At 40.6% G+C, this 14,175-nt stretch overlaps 1 protein-coding gene across 7 annotated transcripts in view; it reads left to right on the plus strand.

Annotated features, from left to right (window-relative positions):
* Positions 1 to 14,175, plus strand: part of TRAPPC9 (trafficking protein particle complex subunit 9) — an 889,500-nt gene that overhangs the window by 374,043 nt on the left and 501,282 nt on the right. The gene's annotated exons all lie outside the window — the stretch shown is intronic.

Raw genomic sequence — 14,175 nt, forward strand, 5'->3', positions numbered from 1 at the left:
GGAGCTAAACTCATGGCAAGTTTCCAAATTGCTCTTTATTGAGAATTTAAGTTAACAAAAGGAGATGGGGTTGCCGTTCCCATTCTGAGTCATAGGACTTTACCTGTAGTATTGGTATAAATCTCATAGAATAATCATTCAGAATAAACAAAGGTAACCTAACAGAATACCTTGAGTCAGAACTACAATCCCAAACTGCACACCCCGTTGGGGACCAACCTGCCACAGGAACCATCAATGAGCACTGACCCCCGTTTGTTATGGCACCTTTCTCACTGAATACTTTCTGACTCAGGTTTACATGAATCCCTATATAAAGGCAGCCCATCAAGAACAAGCCCAGAAACCAATCTTTATCCTGCTCTGCCAAAGGCACAACAAAGAAGCAATTTTTAAAATCTATCATAATAAATCAATTCTTAGAAATTACAACTGGTGTGGGCAAGCCAGGCTGCAATGACTCCATAGGCTGAACCACAGTATCAACTTTTATCAAATCAGTCAACATTCTCCATTTTCCTGACCTCCCTCCTGCAATAAATATTGGAGAATTCCAAGAACCACAAGACTCCTCTAAACATCCTGCTCCAAACTGTTCCCAAATCAACCGAGTCAGAGCCTCAAACCTCTCTACAGATAAGGGCCACTGCTCAACTTAAAAAGGCCCGCCTGTAGTATTTGTAGTGGATGTCCCTGGAGCATCTCCTCACTTTATGCTTTAAGAGTTCCCTTATTAGGTCCCTGTTCGGGCGCCAATTGCCGAGTCTGGCTCAAGCAACTGTCGAAACGGTAAGAAGTGGTAGTGGGAGATTGAGAAGAAACACAACTTAGAGTTTAAGACAAAGCATGAGCCAGGTAGTTCATTGCCTGACTGAACACAATAACCAAATAGAAACAGGAATATTTTCCCCGTCATATATTCAACTGCAAAGCCTTCATAACGAATTTCCATTACTTAAGATTTAAAACATTATGGCCTTAAGGCTGAAACCAACAACAATGTTTTTGAATGAGATCAAATAAACTTACTAATTCAGATGTTTTAACAGGCACCCCAGTAGCTTTAACACACACACATACTCCTCCAGCCGCCTATTATGATTACCCGTTACCCTGATGATCCAAGGAAAATGTTTACTTTACCAATATGACTCGAGTTCTCTTCTATCGGCTGGACACACATGCCTCTAATGAGACTTTTCCTTGGTTCCTTAATATTGATTTGGAGTCGTCTTCTTCGAGCCCCACGTTGGGTGCCAAATGTTGCTTCCTATTGAAACGGAGCTCGAAGGATATTAAGGAATGATGAGAAAAAAAGAAAGAAAGAAAGACACAGACGGGCTCAGGGGGTCTGAAGCTTGAGTTTACTTCAGACAGACTTCAGACAACTTTATTCTCAACCAGATCCTTGTTATATACCACAGGATGTCAATAGATATGCAGGCATTTCCTGAGGGAGGAAGATTCTTATCTCACAGTGTTCTTCATACTTAACATAACTGTTTTGGTAAACATTCTCTTCCTCCCAGACTGCTCTACATAACAATCTCCACAGTTTACCGCAGCCATCCTGAGGCCAGCAGCTTGCAACAAATTCTGTAGGCCTTGCTTTAAACTCTTGGCTTCTACAGTGTGTGGCTCAGTAGAGAAAGGATGTGGGCTTGAGCCAGGTATAAGGGATGCATTGAAAAAGACACAATAAATTGGCATTCAAAGGATTAAACTGTCAAGCCTTGGGTTTGATAGGATGTGGTTGGATGAGGATTTTAGGTTTCTGACTTTAATGGCTACTAGGTAGAGAAAGAAGTGGCAGGTCCATCTGAATTCCTTTGACACCTTAGGCTGTGGCCCCTGTACAACTGCAGAGAGGTCCAGTAGGTGATTGTCCAAACACGTCTGAGCTAGAGGTGGAGGTACGTCAACTAGTATCAGGTAGGTGGAAACTTAACCCATGAAATGGTTGAGAACACTCAGGGAATGATTAAAAAAATTTTTTTATTGAGATATCTTCATGTATCATACAGTCAATCCAAAGTGTTCAATCAGTGGCTCACAGTATCATCACATAGTTGTGCATTCATCACCATGGTTATTTTTAGAACATTTGCATCACTCCAGAAAAAGAAATAAAAAGAAAAAAAAACATACATCTCATACCCCTTACCCCTCCCTCTCTGTATTAGTTAGGGTTCTCTAGAGAAGCATAATCAACAGGAAACCTTGCAAATATAAAATTTATGAAAGTGTCTCATGTAACTGTGGGTATGCAGTGTTTAAAATCCGCAGGGCAGGCTGTGAAGCCGACTATTCCATTGGAGGGTCTGGACGAACTCCACAGGAGAGGCTCGCCGGCCAAAGCAGCAAGAGAGCCTGTCTCTTCTGAATCCTCCTTAAAAGCTTTCAGTGATTAGATTAAGCATTACTCATTACAGAAGTAATGCCCCTTGGCTGATTACAAATGGAATCAGCTGTGGATGCAGGTGATGTGATCATGATTTAATTCTATGAAATGTCCTCATCGCAACAGACAGGCCAGCACTTGCTCAACCAAGCAACCATTTGGCCAAGTTGATACATGAACCTGACCACGACACTCTCACTGACCACTAGTATTGCAATCTACTCAATTTTTTTTTTTTACCCCTTATCCTCTGCCCTATTTTTAATTTACTTTTTGGCATTATTTATTTTTTTACTTATCTGTCCATACCCTGGATAAAGGGAGCATCAGGCACAAAGTTTTCACAATCACATGGTCACATTTTAAAAGCTATATGGTTATACAATCATCTTCAAGAATCAAGGCTTGAAGGAATACAGTTCAGCTGTTTCAGGTACTTCCCTCTAGCCACTCCAATAACCATAAACTACAAAGGAAATATCTATATAATGCATAAGAATAACTACCAGGATAATCTCTCAACTGTTTGAAATCTCTCCGCCACTGAAACTTCATTTTAACTCACTTCTCTCTTCCCACTTTTGGTCAAGGCGGCTTTCTTAATTCCATAATGCTGGGTCTCAGCTCATCCCTAGAAGTTCTGTCCTAGGTTGCCAGGAATATTTCCACCCTGGTAGTCATGTCCCACGTGGTGCGGGGGAGGGCAGTGAATTTACATGCTGAGTTGGTTAGAGAGACAAGCCACATCTGAGCAACTAAAAAGGCTCTCTGGGGGTGATTCTTAGGCATAATTATAAGTAGGCTCAGCTTATCCTTTGCAGAAATAAGTGTCATAGGGCGAGCTCCAAGATCGAGGGCTCAGCCTATTGAATTGGTTGTCCCCACTGCTTGTGAGAATATCAGGGATTCCCCAGATAGGGAAGTTTACTATTTCTTCCTTTCTCCCCAATCCCCAAGGGGACTTTGCAAATACTTTTTTCTTCTCTGCCCAGATTACTCTGGGATATATCGGGGACCACTAACCTGTACAATCCAAGAAGGTCTCATGCCCTGGTCCACATTCTGTATAATTATGGTGTATGAATAAACTGACCATGCAAGTCAAATTAGATAATGGACTTCCAAACTATAAATTTTGCACCAAATGAACATCCCTTCCTTTGGTCTTTTTTTTTTTCTTTTTTTTTTTTTTTATTAAGTAAAAAAAATTAACTAACACAACATTAGAAATCAATCCATTCTACACATGCAATCAGTAATTCTTAATATCATCACATAGGTGTATGGTCATCATTTCTCAGTACATATGCATCGATTTAGAGAAAGAAATAGCACGACAACAGAAAAAGAAATAAAGTGATAACACAGAGAAAACACAAATAAAAATAAAAAGTACAAAAATATATAAGAGAAAGAAAAAAAAAAAACTATAGATCAGATGCAGCTTCATTCAGCGTTCCAACATAATTACATTACAGTTAGGCAGTATTGTGCTGACCTTTTTTTTTTTTTTTTTTTTTTTAGACATCATACCATTCTACATATGCAATCAGTAATTCTTTTTTTTTTTTTTTTTTTTTTTAAAGGAAAGACAGAGAGAAGGAAGGAAGGATAGAAGGAAGGAAGGAAGGAAGAAAGGGAAACATTTTTAAACATTTTCTTGTTTTTATTGTATTCTGTTTCTCCGTTTTTGTTACATGGGCTGGGGCCGGGAATCGAACCGAGGTCCTCCGGCATAGCAGGCAAGCACTTTGCCCGCTGAGCCACCGCGGCCCGCCCTGCAATCAGTAATTCTTAACATCATCACATAGATGCATGATCATCGTTTCTTAGTACATTTGCATCGGTTTAGAAGAACTAGCAGTATAACAGAAAAAAATATAGAATGTTAATATAGAGAAAAAAAATAAAAGTAATAATAATAAGAACAAAACAAGCAAAACAAAACAAAACAAGAACCTATCGCTCGGATGCAGCTTCATTCAGTATTTTAACATGATTACTTTACAATTAGGTATTATTTTGCTGTCCATTTTTGAGTTTTTGTATCTAGTCCTATTGCACAGTCTGTATTCCATCAGCTCCAATTACCCATTATCTTACCCTGTTTCTAACTCCTGCTGAACTCTGTTACCAATGAAATATTCCAAGTTTATTCTCGAGTGTCGATTCACATCATTGGGACCATACAGTATTTGTCTTTTAGTTTTTGGCTAGACTCACTCAGCATAATGTTCTCTAGGTCCATCCATGTTAATACATGCTTCATAAGTTTATCCTGCCTTAAAGCTGCATAATATTCCATCGTATGTATATACCACAGTTTGTTTAGCCACTCGTCTGTTGATGGACATTTTGGCTGTTTCCATCTCTTTGCAATTGTAAATAACGCTGCTATAAACATTGGTGTGCAAATGTCTGTTTGAGTTTTTGCCCTTAATTCCTTTGAGTAGATTCCCAGCAATGGTATTGCTGGGTCGTATGGCAATTCTATATTCAGCTTTTTGAGGAACCGCCAAACTGTTTTCCACAGTGGTTGTACCATTTGACATTCCCACCAACAGTGGATAAGTGTGCCTCTTTCACCGCATCCTCTCCAGCACTTGTCATTTTCTGTTTTGTTGATAATGGCCATTCTGGTGGGTGTGAGATGATATCTCATTGTGGTTTTGATTTGCATTTCTCTAATGGCCAGGGACATTGAGCATCTCTTCATGTGTCTTTTGGCCATTTGTATTTCCTCCTCTGAGAGGTGTCTATTCAAGTCTTTTTCCCATTTTGTAATTGGGTTGGCTATCTTTTTGTTGTTGAGTTGAACAATCTCATTATAAATTCTGGATACTAGACCTTTATCTGATATGTCGTTTCCAAATATTGATTTCCATTGTGTAGGCTGTCTTTCTACTTTCTTGATGAAGTTCTTTGATGCACAAAAGTGTTTAATTTTGAGGAGTTCCCATTTATTTATTTCCTTCTTCAGTGCTCTTGCTTTAGGTGTAAGGTCCATAAAACCGCCTCGAATTGTAAGATTCATAAGATATCTCCCTACATTTTCCTCTAACTGTTCTATGGTCTTAGACCTAATGTTTAGATCTTTGATCCATTTTGAGTTAACTTTTGTGTAGGGTGTGAGATATGGGTCTTCTTTCATTCTTTTGCATATGGATATCCAGTTCTCTAGGCACCATTTATTGAAGAGACTGTTCTGTCCCAGGTGAGTTGGCTTGACTGCCTTATCAAAGATCAAATGTCCATAGATGAGAGGGTCTATATCTGAGCACTCTATTCGATTCCATTGGTCGATGTATCTATCTTTATGCCAATACCATGCTGTTTTGACCACTGTGGCTTCATAATATGCCTTAAAGTCAGGCAGTGCAAGACCTCCAGCTTCGTTTTTTTTCCTCAAGATGTTTTTAGCAATTTGGGGCACCCTGCCCTTCCAGATAAATTTGCTTATTGGTTTTTCTATTTCTGAAAAATACGTTGTTGGGATTTTGATTGGTATTGCATTGAATCTGTAAATCAATTTAGGTAGGATTGACATCTTAACTATATTTAGTCTACCAATCCATGAACACGGTATGCCCTTCCATCTGTTTAGGTCTTCTGTGATTTCTTTTAGCAGTTTTTTGTAGTTTTCTTTATATAGGTTTTTTGTCTCTTTAGTTAAATTTATTCCTAGGTATTTTATTCTTTTAGTTGCAATTGTAAATGGGATTCGTTTCTTGATTTCCCCCTCCGCTTGTTCATTGCTAGTGTATAGAAATGCTACAGATTTTTGAATGTTGATCTTGTAACCTGCTACTTTGCTGTACTCATTTATTAGCTCTAGTAGTTTTGTTGTGGATTTTTCCGGGTTTTCGACGTATATTATCATATCATCTGCAAACAGTGATAGTTTTACTTCTTCCTTTCCAATTTTGATGCCTTGTATTTCTTTTTCTTGTCTAATCGCTCTGGCTAGAACCTCCAACACAATGTTGAATAATAGTGGTGATAGTGGACATCCTTGTCTTGTTCCTGATCTTAGGGGGAACGTTTTCAATTTTTCCCCATTAAGGATGATATTAGCTGTGGGTTTTTCATATATTCCCTCTATCATTTTAAGGAAGTTCCCTTGTATTCCTATCCTTTGAAGTGTTTTCAACAGGAAAGGATGTTGAATCTTGTCAAATGCCTTCTCTGCATCAATTGAGATGATCATGTGATTTTTCTGCTTTGATTTGTTGATATGGTGTATTACATTAATTGATTTTCTTATGTTGAACCATCCTTGCATACCTGGGATGAATCCTACTTGGTCATGATGAATAATTCTTTTAATGTGTTGTTGGATACGATTTGCTAGAATTTTATTGAGGATTTTTGCATCTATATTCATTAGAGAGATCGGCCTGTAGTTTTCTTTTCTTGTAATATCTTTGCCTGGTTTTGGTATGAGGGTAATGTTGGCGTCATAGAATGAATTAGGTAGTTTTCCCTCCACTTCGATTTTTTTGAAGAGTTTGAGGAGAGTTGGTACTAATTCTTTCTGGAATGTTTGATAGAATTCACATGTGAAGCCGTCTGGTCCTGGACTTTTCTTTTTAGGAAGCTTTTGAATGACTGCTTCAGTTTCTTTACTTGTGATTGGTTTGTTGAGGTCATCTATGTCTTCTTGAGTCAAAGTTGGTTGTTCATGTCTTTCCAGGAACCCGTCCATTTCCTCTAAATTGTTGTATTTATTAGCGTAAAGTTGTTCATAGTATCCTGTTATTACCTCCTTTATTTCTGTGAGGTCAGTAGTTATGTCTCCTCTTCCATTTCTTTTTTTTTTTTTTTTTTTTTTAAAGACAGAGAAGGAAGGAAGGATAGAAGGAAGGATAGAAGGAAGGAAGAAAGGGAAACATCTTTATTTTATTATATTTTGTTTGTTTGTTTGTTTGTTTTTACATGGGCTGGGGCCGGGAATCGAACCGGGGTCCTACGGCATGGCAGGCAAGCACTCTTGCCCGCTGAGCCACCGCGGCCCGCCCTCCTCTTCCATTTCTGATCTTATTTATTTGCATCCTCTCTCTTCTTCTTTTTGTCAATCTTGCTAAGGGCCCATCAATCTTATTTGATTTTCTCATAGAACCAACTTCTGGCTTTATTGATTTTCTCTATTGTTTTCATGTTTTCAATTTCATTTATTTGTGCTCTAATCTTTGTTATTTCTTTCCTTTTGCTTGCTTTGGGGTTAGCTTGCTGTTCTTTCTCCAGTTCTTCCAAATGGATAGTTAATTCCTGAATTTTTGCCTTTTCTTCTTTTCTGATATAGGCATTTAGAGCAATAAATTTCCCTCTTAGCACTGCCTTTGCTGCGTCCCATAAGTTTTGATATGTTGTGTTTTCATTTTCATTCGCCTCGAGGTATTTGCTAATTTCTCTAGCAATTTCTTCTTTGACCCAGTCGTTGTTTAAGAGTGTGTTGTTGAGCCTCCACGTATTTGTGAATTTTCTGGCACCCTGCCTATTATTGATTTCCAACATCATTCCTTTATGGTCCGAGAAAGTGTTGTGTAAGATTTCAATCTTTTTAAATTTGTTAAGACTTGCTTTGTGACCCAGCATATGGTCTATCTTTGAGAATGATCCATGAGCACTTGAGAAAAAGGTGTATCCTGCTGTTGTGGGATGTAATGTCCTATAAATGTCTATTAAGTCTAGTTCATTTATAGTAATATTAAGATTCTCTATTTCTTTGTTGATCCTCTGTCTAGATGTTCTGTCCATTGATGAGAGTGGTGAGTTGAAGTCTCCAACTATTATGGTATATGAGTCTATTTCCCTTTTCAGTGTTTGCAGTATATTCCTCACGTATTTTGGGGCATTCTTATTCGGTGCGTAAATATTTATGATTGTTATGTCTTCTTGTTTAATTGTTCCTTTTATTAGTAGATAGTGTCCTTCTTTGTCTCTTTTAACTGTTTTACATTTGAAGTCTAATTTGTTGGATATTAGTATAGCCACTCCTGCTCTTTTCTGGTTGTTATTTGCATGAAATATCTTTTCCCAACCTTTCACTTTCAACCTATGTTTATCTTTGGGTCTAAGATGTGTTTCCTGTAGACAGCATATAGAAGGATCCTGTTTTTTAATCCATTCTGCCAATCTATGTCTTTTGATTGGGGAATTCAGTCCATTGACATTTAGTGTTATTACTGTTTGGATAATATTTTCCTCTAACATTTTGCCTTTTGTATTATATATATCATATCTGATTTTCCTTCTTTCTACACTCTTTTCCATATCTCTCTCTTCTGTCTTTTTGTATCTGACTCTAGTGCTCCCTTTAGTATTTCTTGCAGAGCTGGTCTCTTGGTCACAAATTCTTTCAGTGACTTTTTATCTGAGAATGTTTTAATTTCTCCCTCATTTTTGAAGGATAATTTTGCTGGATATAGGAGTCTTGGTTGGCAGTTTTTCTCTTTTAGTATTTTAAATATATCATCCCACTGTCTTCTAGCTTCCATGGTTTCTGCTGAGAAATCTACACAAAGTCTTATTGGGTTTCCCTTGTATGTAATCGATTGTTTTTCTCTTGCTGCTTTCAAGATCTTCTCTCTCTCTTTGACCTCTGACATTCTAACTAGTAAGTGTCTTGGAGAACGCCTATTTGGGTCTAATCTCTTTGGGGTGCACTGCACTTCATGGATCTGTAATTTTAGGTCTTTCATAAGAGTTGGGAAATTTTCAGTGATAATTTTTTCCATTGGTTTTTCTCCTCCTTTTCCCTTCTCTTCTCCTTCTCCGACACCCACAACACGTATATTTGTGCGGTTCATATTGTCCTTGAGTTCCCTGATACCCTGTTCAAATTTTTCCATTCTTTTCCTGATAGTTTCTGTTTCTTTTTGGAATTCCGATGTTCCATCCTCCAAATCACTAATTCTATCTTCTGTCTCTTTAAATCTATCATTGTAGCTATCCATTATTTTTTCTATGTTTCCTACTTTATCCTTCACTTCCATAAGTTCTGTGATTTGTTTTTTCAGTTTTTCTATTTCTTCTTTATGTTCAGCCCATGTCCTCTTCATGTCCTCCCTCAATTTATCGATTTCATTTTTGAAGAGGTTTTCCATTTCTGTTCGTATATTCAGCATTAGTTGTCTCAGCTCTTGTGTCTCATTTGAGCTATTGGTTTGTTCCTTTGACTGAGCCATATTCTCAATCTTTTGAGCATGGACAGTTATCTTCTGCTGCTGGCGTCTGGGCATTTATTCAGATTTCTCTTGGTGTTGGACCCAGCAAGGTTGTAATATTTTTCTGTGAAATCTCTGGGATCTGTTTTTCTTATCTTGCCCAGTACGTGGCGCACGTGGCACACGTTTGTCTCAAGTGTTTGGAATGGGTCTCCCTCAGTCACCGATCTCCGTGGCATGGGGATTTCGGATCCAATTCTCTCCGTTGGTTCAGGGGCCGCGCGTGGTGGGGGCGTCAGCTGCCGCGGCTTGAGGGGACCCTGTGGCTGGTTGCGGGCCGCAGCGGGCCTGGGGGATTCCCCACCGGACCAGGAAGCCTCCCGTGGGGGGGGGGCTACTGCGACTTGGATAGCCCTCCTATCCGAGACTCGTATCCGCGGACTCGAAGCAGAGACTCGAAGCCGCCCGCAAAAGAGGGGTGCCGCCTGCCTCGGCTTGGGAAACTTGCTTCTCCAATACTCTCAGCTGGCCCGGAAAGGAGGGAGGGAGTAGCTCGGACCACCGCAGCTGCCGCTGATCGGGAAATCACGCGCCGCTTGGGGGTCTCACCGCAGCCGAGTCTCGCAGTCAGTCTAGCCAGCCCAGACTTTGGATAGCCCTCTGATCTGAGATTCGTAGCCACGGACTCAAAGCCGAGACTCGAAGCCGCCCGCAGAAGAAGGGCGCCGCCTGCCTCGGCTTGGGAAACTTGCTTCTCCGATATTCTCAGCCGGCCCGGGAAGGAGGGAGGGATTAGCTCGGACCGCTGCAGCTGCGGCTGCTCGGCAAATCATGCGCTGCTCGGGGGTCTCGCCGCAGCCAAGAGTCACAGTCAGACTTGCCAGCCCAGACTTTGGATAGCCCTCTGATCCGAGACTCGTAGCTGCGGACTCGAAGCCAAGACTCGAAGCCGCCCGCAAAAGTGTGGCGCCGACCGCCTTGGCTGGGAAGCTTGTCTCTCCGAGTCTCTCAGCCAGCCCGGGAAGGAGGGAGGGATTAGCTCGGACCGCCGCAGCTGCGGCTGCTCGGGGGTCTCGCCGCAGCCAAGTCTCGCAGTCATACTTGCCAGCCCAGACTTTGGATAGCCCTCTGATCCGAGACTCGTAGTCGCGGACTCGAAGCCGAGACTCGAAGCCGCCCGCAAAAGTGTGGCGCCGGCCGCCTTGGCTGGGAAGCTTGTCTCTCCGCGTCCCTCAGCCAGCCCGGGAAGGAGGGAGGGATTAGCTCGGACCGCCGCAGCTGCGGCTGCTCGGGAAATCGCCCGCCGCTCGGGGATCTCACTCACCGCAGCCGAGTTTCGCAGTCAGACTAACCAGCCCAGACTGGGTTACACTGTGTGTCCATTCCCTGCTGTAGCCCCGGGAGCTGTTCTGTATTGTTTCTGTTCACCTATTAGTTGATTTGGAGTCGGAGGAACTAAGACGCATGTACCTTACTAAGACGCCATCTTGGATCCCTTCCTTTGGTCTTACACAGAAGTTGAAATTTTAAACTACTCCATATTAACATTTACCCTGTATTCTGATTTACTTTAGTCCTATCCAGATCAGCTTCATTCATATCTCTAGATGAAATCTGATCACTTTTTATACTTTTTAAACAGTTGATGTGTGGGGTTATACGGATTTTTACAGCTTAAGAGCTCTGAGTCTCAGGTGTCATACAAATACCCAAAATTCCAGAGAATGACCAGATTCTACCCAAATAGCTCATCATCTCAGAATTTAGAAATGACAGTTTCAACTCTGGAATTGATGTGACTTCTGTAAGAATGTGCAGTCTAAAAACCTTTACAATAGGCCCAAACCTGATAACTCATGCTCTAACTTCAATTCTTTATGTTTGTATATTATAGTTAGTCTGTATGAATGAGACATGATGATATTTGTCTTTTTATTTCTGACATTTCATTCAACATACTGTCCTCAGGATTCAGTCACTTAGTTGTGTGCCTCACAACTTCATTCCTTCTTGCAGCTACTCAGTTGTCTGTTGTATGTATACACCACAGTTCCCCCTTCCATTCTTCAGTCCTTAGATCACCTCCATCTGTTGCAAATAGTGAACACTACTGTCATAAACACCAGTGTGCTAATGTCCATTCTATCCCCCTCTTAGTTCCTCCAAGTATGCTCCTTACTACACGGTTGTGGGATCACATGGTGTGCTGGTTTGAAGATATTATGTACCCCAGAAAAACCATGTTTTAATCCTGATCCAGTCTTGTAGGAACAACTGTTTCCTAAATTGATACTGCAGATTGGAATTTTTGATTAGATTATCTCCATAGAGATGTGACATACCCAATTGTGGGCACTAACTTTTAATTAGATGGAGATATGACTACCCATTCCAGGTGGGTCTTGATTACTTTACTGGAATCCTTTAAAAAGGAAACATTTTGGAGAGAGTCAGAAACAACAGAGCCTAGAGAAATGACAGAAGCCTCAGAGCTGACAGAAACTTCACAGCGGAGCTGACGCAGATGTGGACATGTAGAGAACAGAGCCACGGATGTTTGGAGATTCTTGGAGCCCAGCAGACATCACTGTGAGGTGTTAAGCAAGCCAGAACCTGGAGACAGCCAGCGGAAGCCAAGAGTTGAAAGTGAGTCCCGGAAGCAAAGTGAAGAACCTCCACATGGACACAGACTGAAAGCAGCAGAGGCCCAAAGGAAGGGGCCAGCACATGCCAGCCACGTGACTTTTCAGCTGACAGAGGTGTTCCAGACCAATTGGCCTTCCTTAAGTGAAGGTAACTTCTTGTTGATGCCTTTATTTGGACACTTTCACTTCCTTAGAACAGTAAACTTGTAACTTATTAAATTCCCCTTTATAAAAGCCATTCTGTTTCTGGTATATTGCATTCCAGTGGCTCACAGACTAACACACATGGCAACTCCACCCCTAGCCTCCTGTGGAGCTACCATACAGTTCTCCAGAGGGGCTGCACCTCTTTACATCCCTACCAACGGTTATTAGGTACATCTCTTTCTCCGCATTTTCTCCAGCACTTGTATCTCTCTGTTAATTTTAACAGTTTTATTTGCATGTTATATAATCCAACATAAGTAAAAAATCATTGGTGCTAGTATAATCACAGAGCCATGCCTTCCCCTCCACATTTATATGAGGAATTTGTTTTTCTTTCAGGCAGTGATTTTGAGGAAGAAGGTTTTAGAGCCATTACCTGTATTCTGCTTCATCAGTGTTGTAGGGTTGGGGGAATGAAGGGATCTAAGAGGAGGTTGAAGAATGAGTCATAGAAACCAAGGGTTTATCAAAAAAGAGGAAATAATTAATAGCAGGGAGATCTAGAAACAATAGTGTGGGGAATATTCACAGAATCTGGCAATGTGGAAGACTGTGATGACCTTATAAATTACTAAGAGAAGTTTCAGTAGAGTATACTGGTAGAAGGCAGATGATGATGTGTGGAGAAGTCATTAGGAGGAGAGTCATTGGGAGCAGCAGCTGTAATTACTCTTTTATGAAGTTTGGCTGTAAAAATTATGGGAGAAATGAGTCAGAAATGAGAAGTGGATCTTATCCTCCGTTGTATTCTCACTGCCTGGAACTGCAGCTGGCACATGGCAGGTACATGGCAGTGCTCGCGGAAGGGGCGTGCGCCTCCTACTGACTCTTCCCAGCTGATCTGTGCATTCTTTTCACCATGGGATAAACTTTCAACTCTTTTTCAGTTTTTCATATCTTGTCTTCATTAGAGATTTAAATTAACACCTATTTTTTAGGTGAAATATTTTGTATTTCTTAAAAAGTTTGTCTATTTGTTAATTAAAAAAAATATATAATTTCTTAGTCATTTCTCTTCTTGGGCGTTTTGCTAATAGGCTTTTGTATTCACTTTATCCATTCCTTGAGATCTGAACTGCTAATTCTATTTTGGGCTTTCTCTCTCCTTTTTTTAATCCTCTTGATTTTTTCCTAAAAATGCAGTGTAATGAAGCAAAGTAAAAAATAACTAATGAAAAAATCTTGGTGTATTTTATGAGTATAGACAGACTGATATGATTTCAGGACTCCGCTTGATGTGTCCAAGATGTTAGCTTCCATTTAAGACATGCAGCATGTTGTTCTAAATCTGTCAGGTCCTGCTGCCAGCCATCTTCCCCATTTCTTACCGAAGTCATTCATTCATGCTTCATTCATTTATTTGCTGGTTTATTCAGCACTGTGATGTTATTGACTCCTGAGTCAGATATGGGGTTGATTCTCCTCCTGAGTAAGTGGTGACAGTTAACATCCACAGAGCCTGATGCCAAATCTCTGGTCAATGAATAGCAGCCATTAAGGATTTTTTTTAAATTGAATGCTTACTAGATATAAGACTCTGCCAGGTTCTGGGCATTGAATGAAGTTAGTCTGTGTCTTCAAGTAACTCACAGTTTAAGTTAGGGGCTTAAGTAATTTGACTTTGAAATTCCTTGTTGATTAGTAGACTAACCTAGTGTGGTCATGGGAGATCGTATCTGTTAGAAGGTGGACATCCAATGGGGCTGTAGTTCTGCTCTGGGACTGGACTGGCTTGGCTATTAGTATGCCTTTCTAA

The sequence above is a fragment of the Tamandua tetradactyla genome, chromosome 6 (genome assembly GCF_023851605.1).
Source record: "Tamandua tetradactyla isolate mTamTet1 chromosome 6, mTamTet1.pri, whole genome shotgun sequence".
NCBI lineage: Eukaryota > Metazoa > Chordata > Mammalia > Pilosa > Myrmecophagidae > Tamandua > Tamandua tetradactyla.